Source organism: Gracilinanus agilis, chromosome 3, assembly GCF_016433145.1.
Source record: "Gracilinanus agilis isolate LMUSP501 chromosome 3, AgileGrace, whole genome shotgun sequence".
NCBI classification, from domain to species: Eukaryota; Metazoa; Chordata; class Mammalia; order Didelphimorphia; family Didelphidae; genus Gracilinanus; species Gracilinanus agilis.
The window spans coordinates 257,844,744-257,871,234 of record NC_058132.1 but is presented as its reverse complement, the minus strand read 5'-3'; positions in this window follow the sequence as shown (position 1 = coordinate 257,871,234).

Genomic DNA, 26,491 nt, shown 5'->3' with positions numbered 1-26,491 from the left:
CCTCTAAACTAGGTGCCTCCATTTTTGTCTTATTTCTAAAACTTTTGCAATATGGTTTTTCACTTCATCATTTAACTGAAATTGATATCACCAAAGTAACTGATAATCTCTTAATTATCAAATTTAATGGCCTTTTTCCAATACGTAGTCTTCTTGACTTATTTGCTGCCTCTGGCATTTCAATCATGTTTTCCTCCTGCAACTATCTCCTTTTTATGTTTTTATGACTTTCCTTTTTATGTTTTCATGACTTTGCTTTCTTCTGGTTCTCTTCTACCTATCTGACCATTTTCTTTCAATGCCCTTTGCTAAATTTGTTCAGGTTACATCCATAACCATAGATCTTTCAGAGCCCTCTTATATTTTCTTTCTATACTACCTCACATGGTCATGTTATAAGTTTCTGTGAGTTCTTTTCTCCCTCTTCCTGTAATTCCCATTTCTATATATCTAGCTGTAAGTCCCTCTCATGAGCTCCTATTACTCCTTTTTAAACATCTCAACTTGGATATCTTGTAGACATCTCAAACTTAAATTACTCCAAAAAGAATTAATTACTTTTCCTCTCAAATATTCTATTCTCCTCAACATTCTTATTCTATTGAAAGTATCACCATTCTCCCAGTCACTTAGGCTCGAAACCCTGGTGCTATCTTTGATTTCTCACTGTAAACCATGCTAGCTATGTGATCCTGAGCAAGTCACTTAATCTCTCAATGTCTCAGACAACTCTCTAAATTTATAAGTTGCAGAGAAGGTGCATTGGTAAAAGAGGCTTATTCATAGAAGCTTTCCTCTCCTTAAAAAAATTGTTTGAGTTAAGACAAACAAAAATCAATGTCTTTTTTGAAAGTCGTAAAAATAATAATTAGCACTATTATGACAATATATACTTAAATACATATATGTGTATACACACATAAGTATATGTATATATATTCATACACATATGTATTTTGGGATACCACTCTTTACTGATTTTCTTCCTACCTATTTAAACAATCCTTCTCCATTGCCTTTGCTGGATCCTTCTCTAAATCATACCCTCTAACCATAGGTACCCCTGAGGGCTTTATCATAGGTCCTCTTCTTTTCTACCTCTATACTACTTTGCCTGGTGATTTCATCAGCTCCCGTGGTCTTAATTATCACCTCCATCCTGATGATTCTCAGATTTACCTTTCCTGACCCAATCTCTGTTGACTTCCAATCTTGCATCTCCAACTGCCTTTCTAACATCTTGAACTGGATCTTAAATTCAATATGTCCAAAACAGAACTCACTATCTTTCATTCTATACCACCCTTTCCACCCACCTTCCCTATTATTAGAGGACAATGGAATTCTTTTAGGCTCTCAGTTATCCTGAATTCCTCACTATCTCCTATCCTCCTTACTCAAGCTGTTGCCAAGGTCTATTGATTTTACTTTTGCAACATCTCTTATATATTACCCCTTTCTTTTCTCTGACACTACCACCACTCTAGTTCAGGTCCTCATTACGTCACACCTTGATTATTAAAATAGCCTGTTGATGGGTCTGCCTGCCTCATTTTTTCCCGTTCTCCACTCTAATCCACACTCCATTCAGTCACTAAAATAATTTTCTCAAAACACAGGTCTGAATATGCTAACCCCTTATTCAATAAATTCCTGTGACTTTCTTTTTGCTGTCAAGAACAAATAAAAAATGCTAAGTTTAACATTTCAAAGCCCTTTATAATTTAATCCCTTCCTATATTTCTAGTTTCCTACACCTTACTACCCCATAAGTACTCTTTGATCCGATGACACTGGACAACTGGGCTGCTCTGTGAACAAGTGTAATGCAAAAGTTGCAAGAGAGGTTTTTGCTCTTGGTGGGGGAGGGGGGCAACTGAAAACTTCTGGCTGTCAAGCCTTAGAATTCTGAGAAAAAGTTCAGTTGGTCCCTGATGCTTGAGCAGAGCGGAAGGATCAACCAGAGCTCTTTTTTGGCTTTCAGTTTGCTTTGGCCTGTGCCTTGTCTTTGGATAATTTGAACCTGGCTAATTTCTCTGGATCTCTCCCTGACCTTCTCCATATCACTTCCCTGTTTTCCTGTTTTCCTGTTTTCCTGGGGCTCTGGGAGGCAGGTTGGCTTTTGGGTTTTTAGTGAAAAGACTTTGTGGGCTTAGTTTTCCCCAATAGGCAAGTAGGACATCCTTGAATTCAAACTATCCCTTTAGTATACCCTCCACCTTAAAGCAGCCAAATCTTTCTCAGCTGAGAGAGCAGGTTCTCTCTCAGTCTAACCCATTCCTGAGACCCTCCCCCATCTTGAGTTTCTCCCTAGCAGTTGTCAGGAACCTCAATCCCCTCTCTCCTTCCAGACCACCCAGAAACATTAATAAAACCTTTGGTTACCTAATTAGACCCTCTAGAGAATCTTTGTGTTGAAGAAATTAGGCAAAGATGAAGGGGAAGGAATAATTCTCTTTTATTTCCTGAGGAAAACTGGAGGCATCCATCTTGGGAGGAAGTAGTTACCCAAAGCTTCCTCCTGAATCCCTTCAGTTTCACTGACAGGGAGGAGCCTTGTGATTCGTCCTTTGAGGGCTTGAGAAACTGACAAGAAAGCCCTCAAGTCAGATTCAAACCACTTCTGTCTGGCCCTATTTCTTGTGTCTGTAAAAATACCTTTCCTGCCTGGTAGGGTTCAGCCTATTTCCCCCCAGTGTCCTCTGTCTCTAGCCTGAGTGTCTGGTCTGTGTCAGCTGCCTCTCCTGAATACCTCACCTGTACCCTTACCATTCAAATACCACCTTGTCCATTCCTCCCTAGACTTAGCCTTCCATTCCATTCCTATCCTATTACCTCAATCACCTTTACCCCTCCATCACTCAGCAAGGGAAGAAGATCACCCGAAACTTTAGTGTACCACCCTATTTTATCCATAACATTTAATTGGCAAACAAAAGTTAGCAAACGACCTTAAATCTTCTGATATACCCAAAATGAATCTGGCTAGAATAACATTCATCTTATCTAGCATATCCATCATGTCATGCTCTTTCATGCAAGGTGTAATGGATTTTTGGTTCAAAACAGTCCCCAATTTCGTGCAACAAGCTTTAGACCTCTATGACTATTATAAATGGTGTGCCTTAACCCTGGCTGAGTGCATTTGTTTTATCCCAACTGCCATAGCCATAACCCTATCCATTTGGCAATTCATAACCGTCTCAAAGAATGTAAGCTCTCACCTGTGGAACTATTATAATTCAATCACAACCAAGAAAGACGATAATTCTCAGGAACTGGTAGTAAACATCAAGCTACTCTTCCACGTACTAAAACAACTAAGAGAAGGAAGGGAATTGGACAAGCACACAATTCTCCAACTGGACATTGTGGAAGCAAAGTACTTAGGAAGCAATACCACTAAAAACCAACCATCCACAAATGCCATAGTCTCTCTCCTACCAATTGTAGACAGAACAATAGTACAACCTGGTGAAGGGGTAATGCATGTGAAAACATACAAAGCATTCACTCCAAGTGATATGGAGGTCCTAAAAAGATGCTTTCCCAAGAATTTTGAAAAACCTTTCAAAAGCATCAAGGAATTAAAGAGGGTGTTTACATTATTTAATCCAAGTTTTGACAACATGGAATTTCTTTTAGGGGAATTTTACTCTTCCTCAGAAAAAGAAATATTCCTGAATGAAACAAGGACGAACCCCAATTTGAAAGCATGGCCACTAGTTCACCAAGACTTAGATTTCACACAGCACGCAAACCTTAGATACTTGATTCATTGTAGAATGGACTTACTTGAGGCAATGACAATTCACGCAAAGAGAACAAACTCTTGGCAAAAGTTCGAAAAGCTAAAACAGGGGGAAGAAGAACATCCAAGTAGTTTTCTAGATCATGTAATTGAGGCAGCTGAGACAATACTTGGTCTACGAGATACTCATGCCCAGGACACTATAGACCACATCCATAGGCAATTTGTAAAGGGAACATCAATCCCAATACAAAACTACTTTAGACAAAATTGTCACACTGGGAATCACTGCCACTGGAGGATGTAAGGCAACACGCTTCTTACATCCATGACTCAAAACAGAAAGCAGCAAGAATTTCAAGACAGACTGACTCAGACAAAGATGAAATGATAGCTGATTTAAAAAGGCAATTAAAACAAATAAGGCGAGAGAAAGAAATCAAGGAGTTGAAAAATTTTGCCCTCCAAACTAGTAGGAGCCAAAATCAATACAGGCAACCTACAGATAACACCCAAAAAAGAAAATCATCTTCTCCTAGATGCTATCTTTGTGGATGGCTTGGTCACATTATTTGTTTTTGTAGATTCAAACAACAAATTGATTTCTCCAAAAACGATAACTATAATCAAAGAGACAGAGGAAATAGAAGGACCTACTATAATTCTAAGTGGTCCAAAAACAATCATGACACAAAAAGAAATGAAGAAAGCAAACATGATGGTTCATGCTATAATCATGCATGTAAAAAATTTAGTCAATCCCCATCCTTAGACGACATGGAAAGATATATACAGATGGGAAAGAAGCCAAAATCATTATGAATAGAGGTTCCTAATTCAAAAAGTTCTAATTAGTATAATTTGGGTGTGACAGTGTGTAGTCTGAGTGAGAATAATAAAATTGAAAATCTGGGCAAAATAGAACAAGTGTCTAAAGCAAGCTACTCAGAATATCAACATAGATATGTGGTAGATAATAAACAATGGGAAGAGATAATGCAGATGCACAGAGAAGTATATAGCAATAGTGAGGATGATTATATAAGGGATCAGCTTTCTCATTCCATCACAGAAACATTGGGTGAGAAGCATGAGGATCAATCAAGCAATTGCAACAGCTCACATCATGAAGCTTTGCAATCTTGTTCAAAATCATCAAAAACTCAAACTCCTCTCTTTATTCCAAGTATAAAACAAAGGGGCAACTTGGATAAAGAACATCATGGTGAGGATTTACATTGTATTCAGAAAAGAATACATTTAGTAACCTCTGGGGAGTTAAACGCCAAAATTCTATCCCATTCACTTGCTTCAGACACAATGTCAAAGATTAAGGTTAAAGAGCAAATAAATCAGTATATTGGCAAAAACTTAGATTTGAAAAAGCAACCCACTGAGTTACAGGGTGATAGTAGCTGTTTAGGAAATTCCACATCCACCTTTCTCAACCCCTTAGCTGAAGAATTCCAACCAGAAGCATGGGGAAGGGAAAGGGAGCAGTTGTCATCCCCAGTAACCACTGTGGCTAATAATATCAGTAATGAAACTTGTTCAGTTATTGAAGACAAAAACCATCTGACTTCAGTCACACAAACTTCAGGGCAAGATAGGGGACATCAGTCAGCTTTTAAGTCAGTAGTTGTACCTGAGGTGTTGAAGGGAACACAATCTAACTACCATACATTCCCGGATACACTTCATCTTTCACCTCTGAGAATATTCCCTGGCTATCTCCCATGCCTTCAGTGTTCTCCCTTTTCTGCTCCAACTTCAGTCCCCAATGGCTTTCATTAAATCCCAAATGAAATCTCACTTTCTACAGGAAATCACCCAAATTCCTCTTAATTCTAGTAGCTTTTCTCTGTTAATTATGTTCTATTTATACTGCTAATAGCTTGTTTTGTACAAATTTAGAGTTTATGCCTCCATTAGATTTTAAGCTCCTTGAGGGCAGAGACTGTCTTTTGCCTTTTTTTTGTATTCCCAATATCTACCACAGTGCTTGACACATAATAAATACTATCAATTGATGTATATTTATATCTAATGTGTTAGGAAGACCTAAATTCAAGTTTTTCCTCTAACATATACTTAGTTTTTATTCTGGACAAGTCATTAAAACCTCTTAAAGCTTCAGATAACTCTTTTTTTAAAAATTGAATTGAATTTTTAAATTTTTCTTCATGGTTATATGATTATTCTTGTCTCCCTATCTTCTTCCCTCCCCCTTTCTGGAGTTAACAAGCAATTACAATGGGTTATACATATGTTTCACTCAAAACCTATTTCCATATTTTCACTGCAGATAACTTTTGAAGAAGAGTTTCTGATCTGAAGGGTTTTCCACAGAAGGAGTAACCTACTTGGAACCATTACTCTGGGTATTCTAAGGGGAATAGAGTGAAGGTCATGCTCCTACAGTTTTTTTTTCTGCTTCTCATTTTGCTGCTTGCCTCTTAGCTATTCTTGAACTATGGGTCAGATATATTTTTTCAAAACTAGGTTCTTTGGCCTCTCCATGGGTTTTTGCTTTAGTTCCCCTAAGTCCTAAAAATTACTTGCAATTCTTCATTTCCCAGACAGCATCATGATTTTTGCCAGAATTGAAAATCAGGCTATTGCCTCTTTGGTGTTGTAATGACACACTGACATATAGAGCCCAAAATATCATTGGCCTTTTTTTTTTAATGGCATATCACATTCCAGGACAATATCAAATTTGCTGTCTAGCATCATTTGTAAGTCTCAGCATAACTCTTTCCAGGATTTTCAAACTCACTGAATGTCTGGGGCTGAAGGATGACTATGTTTCCTCCACCACCACCCCAAATGCATATTTGGGGACTTCAAGCTCTACTTCTAAAATATGATTTTGTCCCTTAATTTCTTTCCAGTGGGGTTTTCACAAAACATTCAGATTAATTTTTAGTAGTAAATTAAAGTCCTGCCTCTGATCCCTATTGATTTGTAACCCTGGACAAATTACTGAACCTCTCCATGCCCCTAGACAATCCTTTAAGACCATATTTCAGAGAAGTTGTCAACTAGCTTTGTAACATAAAGTTTTGTCATTTGGGAATTCCCCATGTCACTGAAATCACAGATGTCAGCCTGTGGCCTCTTAAACTCAAAATAATTTGTTGTATACTCTGCAAACTGATCTTATTTCAACCCTTTCCCCAAAATATGGCTCATATTTTGGAATGTTTTCCATAAATCATTAACTAGTATCTCTGACTAGACAACTTTCTCTGTCTCAACAAATTGGCTCACAAATGCTTGACTTTGTTATTTGGGGTCTTTGGCAAGTGTTCAAACACAGTACCACCATTATATCCAGTATGAATCAATTTGATAAGATTAATATGGCCTTCTTTATAAAAGGGATAGAAGTATATGCATCTTGAAAAGTCACTTAATTTTATAATCTTGTAATTTGATTTCCAGAAGAAATCAAATTGGTTTGGGATCTTACGGAGCTATTTATCAATTGATGTGATTTATCATTTAAGGCTTTCTACATCTTTAGCCATTCCCAGTTATTTTATTTTATTTTTTGGCTTTTCTTTGGTGCCTAATGAAGCATGATAGTGTAGGAATAGAGTGTTAGACTTGGATTAAGATATATATGGACTTGAATCCTTGCTCTATACTAGATTTGTGACCATGGGTGAAACATTTAACTTTTCTAAGCCTCAGCTTAAATGCTTATTATTACTATCTTTTAGTAATTTTTCAGTCATGTCCAACTTTTCATGACTCCATTTGGGGTTTTCTTGGCAAAGATAATGGAGTGGTTACTCTTTTTCCTTTTCCAGATAATTTTATAGATTAGGAAAGTAATTTACCCAGGGTCACACAATTAATAAGTGTCTGATGCTCGATTTGAACTCAAGAAGATGTCTTCTGACTACAGGTCTCTCACTCCGTCCACTATGCCACATAGCTGCTCTATTATCTAGTTCTAGTTCAGTTCTACAGGGGAAGCAATTGGATTGCTACACAAAATTTTTAGGGCAATGCTCTTTTGCTATTTTTAAAACTTGTTTCACCTTTCTAATTCTTTATTCTAACTCCTGATTTCAAAAAAAAAGAAATTTCAATTATAATGAAGAAAATCCAATAGCCAATTTTATCAGTATCCTGATTAAAGCTACTCTTCCTGATCACAGAATCTTAGATTTTAGAATATTGACATTAAAATTCTACAAATGCTTCCTCAAAAAATTTCAGTCATTGATTTATTCATAATCTTGCCATTACTTCTCAAGTGTACAACTTGGTAAATAAGAAAAAGCCAAGAAGACTTTGGAGTCAGGAGATCTGGATTAAATTATCACCCTCAGGAGGTCATTTAACACCTCAGAACCTTAGTTTCCTCATTCATAAAATGAGAATCATACTACTTGTACTACCTATTTCAGGAAGGATGCATGATACTTTTACTATCTACTTTTGTTAGGAAGCAGCTTATAAGCCTTAATTATGTAATTTTTATAAGTTTACAATTTATTTTTACAAAACAGAAAACAGTTCTGAGTCTTAGTTTTAGTAGTTACTTATTCAAGCAAACAATGGAACTTTTTGATTCATTTAATGAAGCTACTACCAACACAATTTTTTTTGTTTTCCTTTAGTTCATTCAAATTCTTAGTATCATTGATCAAAAGATGGAAGGGAATTTAGAAGTCAGAGATAATCTCCCTAATTTTATAGATGAGAGTTCTGAGACCCATAGAGGTTAAATGACTTACCCAGGATTACATAGGTAGTAAATGTCTGATTTAGGATTTCAATCCACATGTTTGACTTCAGTTCTACCCTTCTACCCACTCTCCACCAAATTATCTTCCTCTCATAATCTTACAACCTTCTCTTGATTTTTCCCCTTCCAAAAAGTGAAAGAATAAGGTACTAAAACGTATGACACTCCCTCCCCACATTAAAGCCACAAAATGAATATTTTCTTAGTGTTTTCATAGATGGCACACCATGTCTTCTCATGTTCATGCCTTTCCAGGCTATTTCCCATGCTCCTAGGTTGTAGTCCTTCCTTATTCAGCCTCTTAGAATCCTCACTGTCCTTCAGGGCTCCGTTCAAGGGCACCCTTCTCCCAGGAGTCTTTCCTGATCCTCCAAGATTCTAGAGTCTTCCTTCCCATATTTTCCTATATCTATTTCTCTTTCGAAGGACAGACAGCAAACTCCTCAAGGGCAGGTTCTTTTTTTTTTTTGCTTTTGTCTTGATATTCCTATCACCCAGCATAGTGTTTGGCACATAGCAGGTGTTTAAATGTTTATTGATTATTATTTTTTTAAACCCTTACCTTCCATATTAGAATCAATACTGAGTATTGCTTCCAAGGCAGAAGAGTGGTAAGGGCTAGGCATTGGCGGGGTTAAATGACTTGCTCAGGTCACATAGCGTGGAAGTGCCTACAGCCAGATTTGAATCAAAGACTTCCCATATCTAGGCCTGGCTCTCCATCTACTGAGTCAGTCTAGCTTCCTCCATGATTAATTATTGATGTCTTTACAATTGCAGGTCTTATATGTTCAGCTAAATTCTTCTAGAAAGCAAAGCACTGTAATCTTCTATATGGAGTTGCAAACTGAAGGCAAAAATAAAAGCTGTATTCATTCCTACTTGATTCCATTTTGCTAAAATTATATAGATAAACTACCTAATATGCAAAGCAATATGGCAGCTCCTGACCCAAGACCCATAATGCCTTGCTACACTTGCTCTAAAAAACCATATAATTGATAGTCTACTGTGCCCAGCAGGCAAGATTACTTGGTTTGGAATACAGTACCTTACGCTAATATCAGAGTGAGATAAGATTATTATAAAAAAGGGTAAGCCATACTGTATAGGGCACAGAGAAAAATAAATTGAAAGAATTCAAAACTTGAAATAATAGGACTTGTATTCAAATATCCACTCTGCTACTTATTGCTGGTGTAAGTCACTTAATCTCTCTGGGACTCAGTTTTCTCAATTGTAAAAGGCAAGACCTACATCTATGATCTTATGACTTGTTGCTAAAACAAGAAACTAGCTGATCACCTCTTTCTGCTTCTGTAGTATCAATATATTCTAGAGAGAATGAAGGGGACAAGGCTATGGTCATTTGATAGTTTTTTTTTTTTTATATTTTTTTTGAGAGTCAGAAGTCAGGCAGAGAGACAACAGCCAGGATTAAATCCAAGCATGGAGTGTTTAAAGGACTAATAAATGGTCATATAATTAGACTGTGTCTGAGGTGGGACTTAAAACCCAAACCAGCTTCTTATCCATCATCCCAGATGGATCTTATGTGCAACAATAAAATAGACTGTGATAAATGAATCAGTTGTATATAAAATAGACAATTCAAGCTCACAAGAGATATAAATGATTTCCAGGTAGGAGTAAGTGGAGAATCTAAGGAGAAAATCTTGTGGATTAAACTTTAAAGGATGGACATAGGTAGAGCTAGGCAATAATGAGTAGGGGAATAGTATTTGTAAAATGTTTTGCTCTTATCCATGACTAATGTAATAGTTGCTCTTTATTTTCAGACCTCAAGTCCAACATATTTTTTTTGTTGGACACAAGCTATAAAAACATACAATCAACTCTGATTATTAATCAATCAACAAATTTTTTAAAAGACTTACTACTATGTACCAGATATTATGCTAGATATTAGGGACATAGGCACAAAAAAAACTATATGATCTCTTGTCACTGGTAGCTTATCTTTTAATGGGGCAGACAATAAAGTACACATGCATATATATTATACATAAAGCATATATTCATGGATATATATATATATACACACATGCATACAAAATAGTTAAATACAAGAGAATTTGGGAAGCATTATGCTAGTAGATGGCAGATAGGGAAGGACTTCATAAAGAAGATGGCAGTTGATCTGCATCCTGTGATATTTAGATTAAGTGTACACTGCCCATCTTTAGATTTAATCACCAAAGGTGAGAGCACCTTCCAATTCTGGGAGGTCCTAACCTACGTGTACTAGAGTGAGTAACGAATCAGAATCAATTTTCTATGAGAAAGCGTCTATTGTGATTGGACACACAGGCTAGGGGAAGGCACTGGAAGTGACGCATACGTGACCCCTTTGGAAGAGGGACTTGAGTGAGTGAGGCTTCTGGCTTGGTGAAGGGGACCTGAAGGAGCTTTGCTGGTTCGTGACAGAGACTGTTCCACATGGTGAGTTTAAAGACTGAATCTTCCTGAACTTCTATTAAGAAACTTCCTCTTATAGACTCTGTGAATGAAGTTTGCTCCATTCACCTCTAGGTCTCAGGCCCTTTAACCCTCAGCAGAGGGTTAAGATCTACCTGGATTAATTAGTGAGATAGATTCTTATTTTCTTCTTCTCTCTCTTCTCTCATGTAAATAAACTTCCATAAAAGTCAATTTTGATTTGAGATTATTCTTAATTGAGGATTGATAATAGTTCAATCCTCTGGCAACCATTTTTAATATACTGAACCCATAAAACTCCTTTTTCACCCTTACAATCCTAAAGGTAGAAAACAATTCTTTGAGGTCCAATTATGATGAGGCATACAGAAGAACAAAGGAAGGACATGGGAAATATAATGCATGATAAACAAAATACAGTTTGGATAGATGTAGAGTACTAGTATAATTTCCAATGACTGTAGAAATGTAAACCGGGAACAATTTGTAAAGGGCTTTAAAAACTAATTGGAGAAGTTTCTATTCGATCCTAGAGCCAAGAGAAAGTCGCAAGAGTTGGCTAAGTAGAAGAGTCACATGGTCAGATGTGAACTTAAGGAGAATTCCTTTGGCAGGTATGTATAGAGTGAATTAGATTGGAGGGAGAAATGATTCAAGGAGAACAATTAGGAGGCTGTTGCAATAATATAGATGTCAGGTGAAATGGACTTAAACTAAGGTGGTAGGTATGTGAGAGGAGAGAAAAGGTTGGAAATGAGAGGTGTGAAGATAGAAATGACAAGATTTGGCAACTAGTTCTAAATGTTGGGAGTTGCAGAGAGAGTGATCCAGGATAATGTGGAGATTACAAACTTGAGACACCAGAAGCATAGGGATATTTTTATATAAATAAGGCATTTGGGAGTGTTAAGGTTTAGGGGGAAAGAGAATGAGTTCAGTTGTAGACATGCTAAGTTTAAAAAAAAAGAGTTTTAAAGGATACCTGGCTTTAAATTTGCAATAGACAACTAGTCATCCAGATTTGGAGCTCAGGCAAGAGAATGGAACTAAATATATAAATCTGGGAATCATATACACAGGTTAAATCCATTGAACTGGATGAGATTATCAAGAGAGAGCAGCTAGGTGGCTCAGTGGATTGAGAGTCAGATCTGGAGATGAGAAGACCTGGTTTCAAATCTGGCCTTAGCTTCCTAGCTGTGTGACTCTGGACAAGTCACTTAACCCACATTGCCTAGCCCTTACTGCTCTTCTGCCTTGGAATGAATACATAGTATTGATTCTAAGATGGAAGGTAACGGTTTAAAAAGAGAGAGAGAATGTAGAAGGAGGAGGGAAGAGAACTTAGGGAAGACACGGGAAATGTTTATATTAAAATTTAAGATAATGAGTCATCAAAGAAATTGAGGAGAGATAAAATAGGTAGAAAGCAAACCCAGAGAGAAATGGCATAAAAACCAGAGGGGGAAGTGTCCAGGAAGAGAGATTAATCAACACAGTGATTTATCTTGTAAGCTCAACTTAAGGCAAATAAAAACAATATTAATGTTATTTGGCATTTTCCATATTGTCCCCTAATTTTACCCTTATTATGGTTGCTAAAATTAATAAAAATAATGATTTTTAAATATGTCAAATTCCTTTCTCTTTACTGTTAACTGATAGGTAGAAGAATAAAATTTAAAACATTTTACAAAGGATTTACTATTGCTCCCTCTCAATCAGGCTAATACAATAACCATCTTAATATAGAGCAGAGAGCCAATGATTTGGTCCTAGAATTGATGAATGTGGCCAAAGATGACCACCAGCAATAATATTCTTCAACTTCACTACTTTTTATCTTTGATTTCAAGGCCAAGATTAAAGTAGTATTTTTGGTGTATTTACTAAAGAATGCAAAATATAATCAAGAAACTTCTCAAAATTGGCTTACTAGAAAAATACTATAATGATATCTGATATTGCTTATCAATATCTCAAGTAATGCATAGGGCTCCAGTGTGAGCTGCCCCAGGAATGACCCAAGTTTAAAGCCATTCATTCACTAAATAACTCTTTAGGGACCCAAGAAAAAAAGATCTTGATGATAATCTCAGGAATCACTTTGTGCACCAACTGAATATGGATGTGGTAAGATTTACAAAAGAATAAAAAATGCATCAATAGGTTCTTAGGAATATGGACCAATGCAGTCTCACAAAAAAGGTATAAAACTTTTCTTTTTAGAAGTCCAAGTAGTGGAAGACAGTCCTAGCAGAAAGTAGTAGTAGGATTTTAGTAAAACAGTGAAAAGTAGTAGAAACTTATAACCACAAAGGTAGAGTCAAAGCAGCAGTTAGACATTGCCAAGAGTTAGATCTGTGGGAACTCTTCCAGCCAAAACATAGCCCTAAGGTTATGAGACACCAAGTACCTCTCTCCTAGTGGCATGGATATCTGTAATAGATTGCACTTACAGGATCATAGAGTTTTGGAAGAACCTTAGAGGACATGTAATATAACCTATATCCAGAAAGGACCCTCAAATTGATACACTCAACAGGTGATCATCCAATCTTCTTCTCTGCCCCTTATGGTAGCCCATTACACATTTGAATAGCTTTAATTGTTAGGAATTTTGAATGTTTATTGTTCAGTTGTTTCAGTCATGCCCAATTCCTTGCAACTCTATCTTGGGAAAAATCCTGGAGTGGTTTGCCATTTCTGACTCCAGCTCATTTTACAGATAAGGATGCTGATATTACATTGTCCAAATTGTCTTTTTTCATCCTGTCCCTTTTGTTCTTAGGTCTGCCCTTTGAAGTAAAAAAAACACATTTAAAGGCTTAAAGATAGATATAATATCCTCTCAGTCTTCTATTCTGCCAAAAAATAAAATTCTTTTGACTGATTTTCATATGGCATGAACTCAAGTCCCATTATCATTATCATTCTGTTTCCCTACCTCTGGATATTCCTCAGTTTACAAATGTTCTTCCTAAAAGGAGATATCAAAAGCTAGGTCCAATATTCCAAATACGGTCTACCTAAATCAGGAATCAAAACAAGACTGTTGCCTTTTTATTCTTGGAGTTATACCTTTTTTATTCTAGTCAATAATCTAATTTATGTTTATACTGTTTATTCATAATGAGTCTGAAGTTTACCAAAATATCTAAATCTTTTTTTTTCAGTCAACCTGTTGACTAATTATGTTGCCACCACCTTATGCTTATGAGGTCAATTTTTAAAAGGACCAAGTATAAGAATTCATATTTATTCCTATACATTTTATTTCTAGATTTGGCCCAATGTTATGTCTTGTCAAGGTTTACTTTTTGGATACTGATTCTGTAATTCAATAGTTTTGCTAACCCTCCCAGTGTTGTATAATCAGCAAATTTAGTAAGCTTGGGACCCTTATCTAGGTCATTGATAAAAGCGTTAAACAGTACTGGGCTGAACACAAATCACAAAGTCACTTCACCAGAGACTTCCTTCTAAGTAATCATTGAATCATTAATGAGTACTCTTTGAGTCCATCCAGTCATTCAACAACTTCTGACTCTCAATAACAACTATTTCTAAGCCATATCTCATCATTCATGGAAGAGGACAGTGATGCTACTCTGTAATCTCCCTTGGTTATTGACTTTGATTTTAGTTCTAATTTAATATTTTGATATTTTATAGCTCCTATTACATTTTTTGTCATTGAATGGGGTACTTGAGCCTTTAAAAATGTAACTTTAAAGCTGTTGTCTTGATATGGAATATATTTCTTTTTATTCTTCATAGTTAGGTCCTCAGTGTGATAGTTGTGCATGTACAAAGGTTTTGCTTAGTAACATAAAATATTAATAATAAAAATAATTAATTGAGAGATTTTAAAGAGTTTGGGGAGTTATTTTAGGCCAAACTAAGCTATATACAACTATATATTGTTGTGGCCAGAACATTTTCTAGCTACATACTTTGCTAGTATATACCAAGCACATAACTGACATACCATATTCCTGTCCTAAAATAATTGAAGAAATTTGGTGATAAGCTTACTTTAATTCCTTTTTTTGACCATAGAAATGTGGAGTTTGGGAAATGAGTAGACTATGGTATAATTTATGGGAAGTTTAAGAAGTAATGACATTCATCTAATAGAAGTGATGATTTTTTCCTTCCTTTCCCTTCCTTTTTTTTTGTTTCCAAGAAGGGATAACCCTACTTCCATTTTTAAAAGGTCTTGTTTTCTTTCCATTTTCTAGTGAAGCAAATAGGTTTATGCTAAAAATATACATGATCATTAAAGATGTCATGGTTGGGCTTCAGGAGAACATTTAGCAACTGAAAAAGCTGGTCATAAAGCAAACACCATTAAAAGTGAGTAAAGAGAAAATGATGTCCAGGGATGGAAGAAGCATTCCAGTACATTTGGAATGTTCTCAAATTTCAAAGGTTTAAAATGCACTCAGATTTCCAAACTGAAAGGTTCCATGACATAGCAGCTCTTTTGAACTGAACAGAAGTCCTGTTATGTCTTACTTAGCCAGAGCATTTCTGAATCATAATATTGCTGAAAACTTCCCTGAGAGATACACACCTGGCCACAGTCAGACAGGTTTTCCTTTCTCTTGTCTTAGGTCTAATCAGAACTCTAATCAGTGGTACTTGGCTACTTTACATTGTAAATAACCAATAGTTACTGAAGGACAAACAAGAAGACAAGTAAAAAGGGGAAATAAGACAACACCAAGAGAAAAGAACTTCTCTTTAAAGGGAAATCCTAAAAGTTGAGACCTGGTCAAAGTTGGAAGAATAGTGTACAGTTGGTGGAGAAAAGCTAAAACTCACACCAAAAATAAAGAATAGGATATAGTAAAAGAATGCTACAACAGAGATACTGAAATGGGAGTCTTGGAAGAAAAGAAATTATAAAGTAACATGAGATTCATTCATAAAATGAACATTTATTGAACCACTTTTTTCAAAGTATTTGGGAACTACAAAGATGATAGATTTAGAGTCAGGAGGGACTTAACAGATGTGGCCCCTCTCTCACATTTTATAGATGAAGAAAATGAAGTTCAGAAAAGTTGTGACATTTTTCATGATCATACAGGTAGTAAAACTAGCAAAGCTAAAATTAAAACACAGGTTCTTTAACCTCAAGTACAGGCCACTATCCCCTCCATCAAGTCATTCTATAGGCAGTCACTGTCACTGACTTTAAAGATATTCTGGTAGGGGGATAACACAATAAACAAAGAACTATGTAGGATGGCCTAAGTGCCATAAAAATGACTTGATTAGGCATATTAATTAAAATAAGTTTGTTTCTCTTTTCTCCACCTCCTCTTTGGGGTGTGTAAAAGAAAAAAAGAGATTCCTGTTTGTTTTTTAAGAGAGCAGTGATGTTGGTGAGTGCTATAGATATAAAATAGGTGTAATTTATAATAGTAAGAAATAAAAAACTAAAACATATGAATAAACTTCTTAAATAAAGAACTATGTTAATGTGAACAAAACAGAAAATTCCAGAAATATGGTTTCTTGATTTCATCTGATTCTATAGCTTCTAAGTAATGTACAAAAATGGAAGATTTTTAAATTTGTCTTGATAAAAAGAAATGCTATTTTTACAAAATGAAATGCAAGAAAATCATGGGTAGAACATGAAGTGCCAAGATTATGTCTAGTTAAAGAAAGAGGCAGGAACTGATTTTTTTGTGCTCCTGGATGTTTAAAAAAGCATAGCAACATTGAACACATTGTAGTTATTTGGTGAACTGAGACTCAGAAAGTCCGATGTGGTATGAAAAAAGTATCTGTACAATGAAGAATTAATTTAGTACAAGTTATCAATTAAAAAAAAAAGAAAAAAGTTGTTGGTTTTTTCTTTTTAAAGAAAGAACAGTAGCATGAAAGCAAACCATGGTTTAAAGTAATATAGTTCTGTGATTTTCCTCATTACAAACCTAGGAGAAGGTTGGGAGGTGGAAGTAGTTTGTCCAAGTATAATTTATTCATTTTCAATTATGATATTATGAGTTATGAGCCCTACTTGTAGAGAAGTGGCAATATGTGACAAGAGGCTTGTTGCGTGACTGGAAGAGAGGCAGAATAGACATCTCTAGCCTTTTCTCCTCACTACCCTTTTCCAAGGTAGATTTTTATTCCTGCCAGGAGGGAAAGGGTTAAGACTGGAAACTACCATTCTGTTCACCCCTGAGAGAGGGGAATACTGGAAGCATATGTCTGCTAAAAGTACATCTACATGACCCTTAGATTTTGTTTGTCTAGAGGTATGATTTGGTTCCATCTAACTCTTGATCACTTTGTCCTTTTAGGAGAAGGGGGAACTCAAGCTCTGTATCCTAGACTTTACTCCTTTCCCACCTAAATCAGTTCTACAATGAATAATGAATACACATAGAGAATAGCAAAGAAGTCTGTTTAGTTAAATTGCAGCAAAACAGAAAACAGAAAATTTATACATAGAAGCATACAAAGATGAAGGAGACCTCCTTTCCGGAGCAAAATAACTCAGCCCAACAGAGCGTATGTATAATCTCACTGAAGGGGAACTTCCTGAATTCACTAGAGTGGCAAGATGGGAATAGGGAAATGATGGAGAGTGCCTGCTCCTCTCATGTCTTCCCAGTCTTTTCCTTCAGGAAATCAAAGTGGGGTTAGCCTCTTCCAAATTGTCTCTTGAATCAAGAAACCAAGAGTACCCACATAATAAGCACCCAAGGTACTGAAGTTCATGGCTCTCATCTCTTGTCTGCGCATCTTTCACACAGGGCAGGGAAATCATCTCCACCAATAAGGAGAGAGTCTCATACCAATGGACTTTGAAACAGGTGTCTCACAAATAACAAAAGAAAATTGTCAAGGTAATATAAATAGTAATGGTTAAAGATTGGCTTTGAAACTGGATTTCCTGATGTCAAGTCCCAAACTATTTTCCCTATACAATATTGTCTCATAAAACACAATGGTCTTAAAAATAATAAGTCAACTTTAGCACTTCTCAATTTTATATCTTTCCTTCTTTAAATGATTCTGATGTAAAAGATGCAATCAGTAGAAACTTGATAAATTTAAAAAATAAGGACTATAGCTATAGAATAATTGAGAATAACATTTATAAAAAAAACTTAAGTTATGTTTTAATAGCTTAAAATTGCATTAAGACTTTTTGGATACTTCATATGATACTTTTCTCACATACTGACAAGTAGATGTTATAAATATTATTATCCCTTCTTAGGAAGATGAGTTAAAGCAAACTGAGCATGCTCACACACCTACTGAGTGAAATAGGATTTTCAAGCCTCCTACAACAAATCCAGCATTCCTTCCATTTGGCAACACAGTATCCCAACAAGAGGACAACAGAAAAGTAAAGCTAGGTTGTTCAAAGATAGAATGCTAGACCTGGAGTCAGGAAGACTTCTATTTGTGAGTTCAAATTTGGCTCCATCAACTTACTAGCTGTATGACCCTGGACAAATCACTTAACCCTATTTGCCTCAATTCCTCATTGGTAAAATGGTCTGGGGAAGGAATTGTCAAACCTTCTTGTATCTTTGCCCAGAAAACACCAAATGAAGTCACAAAGAGTTGGACATGGCTGAAAATGACCAACCACTATGACAAAGAATGTTCTCATCTACGGTTAAATCAATTTAAAATATACACTAATACAACATCTACATATCAATTCCACTTCTCATTTCTTCCAATTAAAGAGTTAAATCTTTAAAGAATGAAATTTTCTAGAAATTGCAGAGACCAATTATGTCCAAATAAAAGAAAAAAAGTCCTAATGATTAGTTAAATGTGATGCCTTTGGAGGTAGTGGGTTTTCCTTAAACAAAAGTCTTTAAGCAAAGCTTGGATGACCACTTTTCAGGTATGTCATAAGAAGAATTCTTTTTTCAAGCATGAATTGGCTTAGATAGCCACAGAGCTCCCTTCCAGCACAGAGATTCTCGATTCTGTGTTGCAACCTATGTTGCTCCAAATAAACAATCACATTGTTTTTTAATTGAATAACATGACAAAGCCGCACCATACAAAGTAGACTTCCTAAATCTAAGACTTAGTTCTCAAGACTATGCTTACCTTCCCACCCTTCCTAAGTCTAAGAAAGAGAGGGGTGGGAAGGTGAGGATAGTTATACTCATTCTTAATATTCTTATTACAAACATTTGGAAAAGAAAAGATACTGCCCATGGCATTGTCTGCCTGCTATTATATCCATCCTGATATATAGGGGGTACTTCCTCTCAATTTAGCTATATACACCTTTCTAAAAAAAGTCTTTGACAAAATATTTTATAGAGAGGATCTAGATTTTAAATTATCCACATCTAAAATATTAATTTTTGCATAAAATTGCATACTATGGCAATTTCCTACTGCTGTTATGGACCAGTATGGCTCCAATATCTTTTAGCTAGTGAGGGTCAGCCAAGAGATAAGATTGAGAGATAACCAACAGACAGCTCTCAGGTTCCAGGGGGCATTTACACAATGACTACCTGAATGGGAAAACAATGTCAAAGGAATGTGAGGAAGACCATCATGATGCTAATGCCTTTCTTTATAGGATAATATGGCAAGAGTAACACAGGATAGGCAGGCAAGATATGTATTGTTGTAGAGTATGTGTGCACCAATAAGATCACAGCTCAATTGGAGCACTGAAGTATTAAAGGACCTATTGTTTGCGATATTATATTAACCTAACCTACAAGAATGATCACATTAAATTTATAATCTGGGTCTCAAAGTCCATTTGCTTTGGACTATTTTGGATTGATTACTCAGTACTTTACACCTGAGTGAGAGACAGAGCTGGAGAAAAGAGATCTGTTTCTGACTTCTGTATTGACTCTTTGAATCACTGAAATGATCTTCTCTGGAAAGAAGCTGACAAGAATGAGGTGCTGTTTCCTATAAGTGTTACTTTCTTCCTTAGGAATAAGTCTTGAGTCTCATGTCTTCTCTCTCAGAACTGGAAGCTAGAAGAGTAAGATTTCACTATTCCCAAGCTCTTACCAAATCGGTTCCTCATTCAGGAGGAGAGCACTGGGTATGACATCGCTACAGATGTGGAGAGTTCCATTCAAATGACCTTTGAGCCAAAGGTTACAAACTATTCATTGAAAAATCAATCACTTTATCTTTTTTACTTCAAAATGTTCCAACAATTTAACCAGATCACTAGGGGGATGTAACTACATACATAAGCTGCTCATGAAACTCTTATAAGCAATAGATTGAGTGAACATTTCACCTTTCAACTATTACAGATGTGCATTATTTCTTTAGGTATCAGTAGAATCTGCTGATTTGAACAGAATTTTGTTTTCCTGTCAACATGAATAGTGACTTTTTGTTTTTAAATTGGAGCCAACTTCATGGCATTCGAAGAACTATGGCATGACCAACACTCTAAATGCTGCTCAATCAGATATTTTACTCTTACTTTTAGAAAGATATTTTCTTAGTTTTGGGGGAGTTTTTGGTTTGTTTTATTTTTAAAGGAAGAGGTAGATCTTATGCAAGTTATTTCTTGGTTTAATTTTTTTTAAATGGGTATATTGCTGGAGATATAATAGAGAGATTGGCTATAGATATTACATGTGCTGAATTGAAATGAACTGAATTTGTAAGAATTTTAAATAAGTGTGGTGCTTGGTGTGACTTCAACTGGTTATAGGATACATTTGTCTTGGTTACTGAGTCCCTGAGAATAATCTTCCAACGGGAGATTTTGGTCAGAGAAAACCTTTGAACACTAATTAAGCCAAATAATTAGAAATTCAATGGGCAGCAGTTACTTTGAAACCCAAGTTTCAATGAATTTGATGTTTGGCAAGTATGACTGAACTTAACAAGGAGCTACTGAATGTTCTCTACCATTAGTGGTCTCATTGTTGGTCCCTCTATCTGTGTGTGTGTGTGTGTGTGTGTGTGTGTGTGTGTGTGTGTGTTTTCCCTATAGCCATGTGACCCTTCATGAAAATATCACTTTTTAGAGTTCACTTTTTCAGTTGCAAAATAGGGCAATAATGCTAAATAAGTCTTATAAGTAACACTTTCAGAAAAGAGAAGGACATTTCAGATCTTAAAAATAAGTTATTCATGTTTTAGAACCCCATTCTAAGACAGCCATGTCAAAATGGCCTAGTCTATAATGTCTAAGAAATAATTACATACAAGAGATACTCTGGCTCAGGAGTAGGTTGTCCTACTCCCTTATTGGCAATGATTAGAGATAGACCAATTCAACAGATTTTTCTCTTGTCTTCTTAGTATCCCAGATTTCTACCTCTAGATGGAGTGATTTTTATTAGGTTCTCTTATAGCTTTCTGGATGCTCTACTTCTAGTATAAGGCCACAGTAGACAATATCAGGTTTTCTACTCAAGTTTGTTGTTTTTTTTTTTTAATTTTTTTCTTTCAAGAATTTTTAAATTTGTTTATTCTTCAAGGCTTTTTTGTGTGTCTGGAGAGGATTTCCTGGGGAGCAAGTTGGTCTGTCATACCCTGCTAGGCTACCATTTTGCTTACCATTTACTAACTGCTTGATACATTTTAATTAATTAGGTTACTTCTTATAACTAGCCTTCTTATAATAAGGTTCTCTCTTGGCCAGCCCTCAAAGGCCTATTGTCAAAGTGAACAACTAATGAGATTTTGAAATGCTTTGCTGTCTTCACAAGGAGGTGCTATATAAATCCAAGTTATTATTACTGGCATTAGGATTTGACATGCTATTTTTATTTGTGTGAATCCCCCAGACTTTCTGGTTAAAGGCCCAACGCTAACTGACATTTGAGAAACACTTAAACAATGCAAAAACAACGAAAGTCACACACACACAAATGAACTGCAATGAGTTTCTTTTAAAAAAAAAAAAAACTCATTCCACTACACATAACACAAAATTCACCTACGCTTTGTTCTGGTCATTGATAACGCCATCTGACCCATACAACTAAATTCTTTTCCTGGGCATCTCTATAAAGTCATCCATTTCTGTCTATATAAGATGTTCCTAAAATAGACACAGTCCAACAAATATCTTCAAGGAGCTATGGGAAGGAAGGCCTGAATTGCCACCTTCCTCCTCTGAGGGATACAGTGCCATAAATATAATTACAAATATAATAAAAGCCATGTAGAGGTTTTAAGTACTTTTTCAATTGTTTTTTATTGTTTTTAGTGTACGTGTTTAATGTGAATATAGTGTCAGACAGCTTATAAAATGTGAGGCTGCTCAGAGTTCCGGTTGCATCACCCTGCTATGCCTAGGTATTGCAGCAAACATTAAAGGTAAACTCAGTCCCTGTTCTGAGAAGCAGGCATTAGGCAAAGGAAACTAATCAAGCAGAAACAGCCAAGACTCCATATGGAATTTTCCTTTTTTTTTTTTTTTTTTTTTGGCATCAGCCTCTTGGGGTGATTTTCAAGTACTTTCCAGAGAAATTTTGTGTATGTGACAGTATTAGTGCACCAAATAGTTGCAAACCAGCCCAGGCACCTACAGAAAAGAAGCCAGATTTACTGGGTGTGATTCTAACAACAGTTGTTAATGCACAAGTTTGTATCTGCACCCCTAAAATATTTTAAGACATAATTTCTCTCACACACACAAACTGCACTGAATTTAAATAATTAAATCTAAAAGAAAAAAAAACACCTCTATCTGGAACTCCTTTATAAGGACCAATGAAAATCTCCTTCCAATTAAAAAAAAAAAACAACCCACAAATAGAGCAGGGAACACTGAACAGGAAGCAAGCCTTTTTTTATACACATACCTCAAACAGGTAGGAGTGAAGGAATCCATATTAGAAAAGATGATGAAAGAGCTTCATGTCCACCTGGGAAAATGTCTTGTGCTGTTTGGGAAAGCAAGACGGTTCAGATTATGAACCGAGTAGCATCTGCAGTATCATTGCTGGCAATGACCTCTATCTAATTAAAAGTAAGCCGGGCTTTCCAAGGAGGTATTCCATGGGAAGAGCTATGTTTTGTTATTTTCCTCAGATACACAATTCATGTGGGGGGGAGGGACCCAATATCAAAGCCCCCCAATCTGGGCCAAACTGGGATGAGGCATATGCCCAAAGCACAGCAGCGGCCTCAAGAAGCTGGACACCCCTGCAGTGCTAGGCTTCTCAAGCAATCCCACCGCTTTCCTCCTATGGGCTGCAACCTGGTCTCCAGTTTTTGCTTCATCCTCGGGAACAAGATGACCTCTATTTAGAGCCTAGCGATTCCAATTCTAAACCAACAGTGAAGAAAGGGGTGGGGGTGGGGGTGGGGTGAAGGGACCTTGGATATGATTGAAAAAGAAAAACAAAACAAAACACGAGAATTGGCAAATGTCCAAGGTCTATCAGGCTGAAAAAACCCCAATCTTCTACCAAAATGCTGATTTGCAAAACAGACCCGATTTCAGCTTCTGGAAGGTTGAAGGGGATGCTGGTGGGAGGGTGGGAGGAGGGGGAAGGAAGAGAGGGGAGGGGAGACTAGTTGGAATTCACATGCAAAAATAGACTTCCTGCTCTGCCAAGAAGGGCAGGCTCTTTTTAAAAGGGTAGCTGGAATATAGGAACCAAAGCCTGGAATGAAACAAGCCTTCAGCTGGCTTACCTGAGAAAGAGGAAAATCACCCATCTGCAATGAGGAATGACAGTATCTCCTAGAGCCTGGACGATAGCGTGCCCTTAGTGGGAACTAGCCCGATTTTTTTGTTGCAAAAGGTTACCAACTATTTACAACTGCTGCATTCTCCCTGGGAGGAAAGCCCCACACATACACCAAAGAGACCTCTGCAGTATCCTCTCGGCTTCATCCTCGGCTTCCTGTATTGAGGCTCACTCTATGGTACCTAATACAAATCAGCAAATAGCTTGTTTAAAAAAAAAAAAAAGAAAGAAAGAAAAAGCCAGAAGCCGGCACCTTACATAACAGCTCCATCTACTGGGCAAAAGTTAAACACTTGTCACCCACAGGATTTGTGTGATCTTTCTCAGCTTTCCTCTTTGCTCTTTGGCTTAACCTCCTTCTCCTTTCTAAAGCTTCCTCCTCCTCTTCTTTATATGTTATTAATTTTTTTTCCTTCCTTCCTTCCTTCCTTCCTTCCTTCCTTCCTTCCTTCCTTTCTTCCTTCCTTCCTTCCTTCCTTCCTCTCCTCTTCTCTCTCTCTCCTTTCCCTTTTTCTCTCTCCTCCCTTTTTCTCTCTTCCCCACACCCACCCCTCACCCATTGAACCAAATTTCTTCCAACAATAATGAACAAATTTTAGCAAAAATATACAGCCATAGGGGCAGCTGTGTAGCTCAGTGGATTAAGAGCCAGGCCTAGAGATGGGAGGTCCTAGGTTCAAATCTGGCCTCAGACACTACCCAGATGTTTGACCCTGGGCAAGTCACTTAACCCCCATTGCCTAGTCATTACCACTCTTCTGCCTTGGAACCAATGTACAGTATTGATTCCAAGATGGAAGGTAAGGAGATATATATATATATATATAAAGAGAGAGAGAGAGAGAGAGAGAGAGAGAGAGAGAGAGAGACTGAGTATACAGCCATGTCTAAAGATGAAGAAATTAAGGTCGAGAGAGGTTAAAACAATTCATCCAAGGTCACACTGGTAGTGAATGATAAAGCTGAGTTAAGAACTTGCCTTCTCTGTGCCATACTGATACTGATTTAGAATTTCGTTTTGGTAAACATGAGCATTTTCCCATTTCTATCATCAAAACCAGGCTGAGTAAAACAGTCACTTAAAAAAGCAATAACAACAACAAAGCATTCTAAAAAGAGAAAAGAGAATACTCTATTCACTCTTTCCATCTTACATAGAATAATTTTACCTTTTTATAGATTTGAAGAAGTCATTTAAGCAATGTTAGGAAAATGCCAAGAATGTTCTAGTTTCTGTGTTTTACTCTACTTTGTAGTTTGTAATTTTTGTGTTTTCATTCCAATTCTTGTGGTATTTATGTTTTACATTCTATAACATTCTGTCTCATAAGCATCCTCGTGATTTTGTAAAAGTATGAATGCATTGGGGTTCTAATTGTCAAGGTTGATCCAAACTGGAGTTTGTCTTGCTCTGCTTCACTATTCTGAATCTTTTTTACTTGTAGAATAGTAAGAAATAGTAACTCATACACTGACCTTATGTATCTTTGAAGTTGCTTTGAAGTCATCCATAAATTCTCATAGAATCATACATTATTAGACTTGAAAGGGACTCATGAGTTACTCAAGGTCACACTGTAAGCTCTTAGATCCAGATAGAAATTCATAGTTTTGAGCTACCACAATTTAATTTGTTTTGAAAATTATATACTAAGGAAACTATATATGGAGCTGGAAAAGGGCATTTAGTGTTACGCTATCATTTTACAGATGAAAAAACTGAGGCCCAGGGAAAAAACTGTGTAAGCCTTCATGACAGACAGAATAGAAGGGCAGCCTTGGTTCAAAACTTGCTTCTGTTACAAACTATGTTACGAACGTTGCATAACTTTTTTTCAGTATTCCAGGCAACTCTTGAATTGATGGAAGAGTTGCCAAGCTGTTTAAGTAGAGGGAGTTTCCAAAGACAGAATTCCTTTCATTAATAAAATAGGAGATTTTAAACTTTAAATACTCAAAAAAAGAGTTAATTATATATGGTTAACTACAACCCTCTTTCATTCCTCATCCAAATACATTCTCATATGTGGTGAGTGCCATACCAGGTGTAGTTATATCAAAAGGTCTTGTCAAGCCAGAGCAAGTGTTAACCAGTAGTTTGACAACAGACATTATATAAGACAATATTCAAGGAGAGAATGAGAAGCCAGTCCAGGGAACAAAGAGACCACCTTTCTAACACTTAATTTCCTGATATAGTTTTCTCTAGTAATAGTTAAAAACTGTCTAAGTCTATAGTTTTGGATATAGAGTCAACTCTCATTTTATCTATGTGTGGATTCTCCCCTTGCAGCCCGTATTTGGTTCCAGGCTGACTTCTCCCTTCAAGGTAGGACATTTATAAAGATTTCTTTCCACCACTGTCAGCTGCTGTGTGATCAGGAAATGCAAACTAATCTGACTATTGCCTACCACTAAAGGTTCTTATGAAGAAAAGATTTTTTAGATCTTTAAGTGCTAGATAGTGATAGATATATAAAGGAACTGTTATTCCTTTGGTGAAGCTCTAGGAAATCCTGGTATAAATTAGTAGAGAAGTCTTTGAATGTTGCTTAAGGAGCAAAGAGGTTAAGGAACTCGTTTGTTCCTTAACACAGCTGTTAAGTGTCAGGGGCAAGATTTGAAATAAAGTCTTACTGACCCCAGGACCAAAGAATGCTTTATTCACTATTTAAGCTGCCTTTGTATTGTAAAATATGACTTATATCAGGGCTAAGCAAAACATCATTAGGAAGTCATATCTGTAACCCTCTCTCCAAATATGATCTATCTTAAATACAAAAAAAAAGTGATATACGGAAG